Source organism: Bubalus bubalis, chromosome 3 (genome assembly GCF_019923935.1).
Source record: "Bubalus bubalis isolate 160015118507 breed Murrah chromosome 3, NDDB_SH_1, whole genome shotgun sequence".
In the NCBI taxonomy this organism is placed as follows: domain Eukaryota; kingdom Metazoa; phylum Chordata; class Mammalia; order Artiodactyla; family Bovidae; genus Bubalus; species Bubalus bubalis.
In genome coordinates this window covers 59,895,199-59,898,251 of record NC_059159.1, presented here as the reverse complement: position 1 = coordinate 59,898,251, position 3,053 = coordinate 59,895,199, and positions in this window count along the sequence as shown.

The following is a 3,053-nucleotide window of genomic DNA, read 5'->3' as shown; positions in this document are numbered from 1 at the left end:
CTCTGCTCCGCTCACGGCCTACCCCTGCCTCTATCCCCATGGAAACAAAACAAGATGTTCCTGATCAACAGCAGAGCTTTAACTTTACTCCCTCTTTATGATGTGCTATTCAGACTCCCCAGTATAGCTATTCCCTAATGATCTCATGTGACTTCTGCAATAAAAGTGCAGGCTGAAGGGAACCATTTTATCTTCCTGCCATGGAGAGCAGGAGGGCCCCCTGACAGCCTGCTCACCAAATTACATGTCTGTCTTTCCATTATGCACTCGTCCCATGTCAAGTCTTTCTTACCCACTGTGCTGGAGGCGGCAGGTGGCTCCCAAGGGGACCTGAAGTCGGGAAGGATTCCTCCAAAGGGAAAACTGAAAGTGAAGAGAGTGAGCAGTAAGTGAGACACCTGGATCGCCACCAGGCCCTCAGACTTTAAGGGTGGAAAGTCTGTCTTACAAAGTCAGGGTAACAATGGGGAATGATTTGAGTAAAGCTGAGAAACATTATCCCCAGCTTTTAAAGCACCTCCTCCAGACTGCTGGAGTGCAGGTAAGAGGAGCAATTGAAGCAATTGCTAAAACAGGTGGTTAAATATAATCCTTGGTTTCCAGAAGAAGGCACTCTAGATATTGAAAATTGGGCTCGAGTGGGAGAAAATTTTAAAAAGCACACAGGAGAGGGGATCAACATACCCATGAGGGTATCTGCTACCTGGGGGCTAGTGTGATCGGTTCTATACCCTCTACAGAGTGAGAAACCATGCGAGAAGGCGGAGTCCTCAGAGGCAGCTCCTGCTAATCCTTCCGCCCGTTTTCCATCCAAGCCTGAGGACGATTTTCCGCCACTGAAACCTCCACCAGGTCCAGAAATATCTCGGGAAGTTAAGCCACTGACTCAGCAGGGTATGACCTCCGCCCTTCATTCTGGTGCTTTGGACGTTGAGGATATTGCTTTCCCTATTGATTATAGGCCTGACCCCAATGATTCCACCCAGGTTGTTGCAACCCATAAAACTTTTGACATCAAGGTTTTAATGGAATTAAAATCTAGCATTAGGTTGAATGGGGCTAATTTCCCGTATACACAAGAACTATTGGAAATTTGTTTGCATGGGAGATGCTCTCCTTAGGATGTTAGGATGTTAGCCAAAGCTGCTTTAAGTGGTCCCCAATGTTTACAGTTTTTTGCCTCTTATACTGAGTTGTGCCAAGAACAAGCCCATATTAATTTGGCCAATGGACATAATCTTACTTTTGAAATGCTTACGAGAACAGGACAATATACCAGTCCAGTAGCCCAGTTGACTTATGAAGGTATACTAACGGGAGCATATGAACAGATCACCAAACGGTGCCGAAGGGTGTGGCAGACAGTGTCAGACCCTAGCGAGCCTACTGGTTCATTTGTTAAAATATTACAGAGACCTGGACAAGACCCTAAACTGAATTTGTAGACTGGCTCTCATCTGCTCTCCACCATCAAATTAACAGTCCTACAGTGGAGGACATTTTGTTAAAACACTTAGCCTATGAAAATGCCAATGAAGATTGCAAGGCTGCCCTTAACCTTATTCATCAAAACGGCAGCCTTGCCTATTTTGTCAAAATATTGGTATACAGGCTCACAAACAAACCATTCTAGCCCAAACAAGTTCTACTGCCTTTAAAAATAATTTTAGCTCTTCCCCTGCCAAATGCTTTCAATGTGGAAAGCCCCAACATATGGAAAAGGATTGCTGTTCTGGCCCAAAACAGGTGTTACAATTCCTCCGCCTACTGGTGACAATAAAGCACCAGGACTATGTCCTCGGTGCCAGAAAGGCAATCACTGGGCTAATCAATGCAGATCTAAATTTCATAAAAACGGTTTCCCTTTACAGCTGGGAAATGGTCAATGGGGCCAGCCTCAGGCCCCGCAGACAATGGGGGCATACCTTGTGAGCACCTCCACCCTTCAGTGTATTTCCAGCCTCAGCTGCTACCAGTGGAAATGCTGGGTGGGACCTCCCAACCAGAGTAACTGTTCGGATTAGTGAATTGGATCCCTCCATAGCTATCCTTACTGGGATTCAAGGCCCTATTCTACTGGGGACCATAGGACTCATTTTGGGGATAAGTGGCTTTACTCTTAAGGGCCTCCAAATTCTCCCTGGCCTTATTGATCCAGACTATTCAGGAGAAATTAAAGTAATGGCTCTCTCTCATTCATTCCATGTCATTCCTCAAGGTCAGCAAATTGTTCAGCTCCTTCTCTTGCCTTACCATGCCCCTAACAATTTTAATCCTGTCACCAGAGGAGAAAAAGGATGTGGAAGCACAAGTGATCAAGCAGTGTGCTTTACTCAACAAATACTCTCAGATCGGCCCACTTGTAAGGTTAAAATTCGAGGAAAATCCTTCTCCGGTCTCTAAGACACTGGGGCTGATGTTTCCATCATTGCTTCTCATCAATGGCCAGATGATTGGCCCTTGACTGAACCCCAGGGAAAAATATAAAGCTTGCAAGAACCTCAACAACTTGCTCAAAGTGCAACAGTTCTTCCTTGCCTAGGACCCAATAGACAACTTGCTCATTTCCAGCCTTTTGTTGCAGACATTCCCTGTAATTTATAAGATCTTCTTGCCCAATGTCACCTAGTTCTCTCCAGTGAGGGAAAGGCAAATCATGATGGCAAGAATGCAGTACCAACCAGGAAAAAGGCTAGGAAAAAATTTACAGGGAGATCCTTCTCCTTTACCTATTTATCCCAAATTGGACAAAAAAGGGCTAGCATATAAAAGTTTTTAATGGGGGCCATTGAAATTTCTCTGCTACCATGTGCCACACCTCTACCGTGGCTTACATCTAAACCTGTTTGGGTGGATCAACGGCCTCTAACAAAGGAGAAACTATGCATTTACAAGCCTTAGTAGAAGAACAATTTCAAGCAGGGTATATAGAGGAATGTACTAGTCCTTGGAATGCTCCAGTTTTTACAATCTCTAAAAAGTCCTGCAAATGGAGGCTGCTTCTTTATCTTTGAGCTATTAATGGAGTTATGCACCCCCTGGGGGCCTTGCAG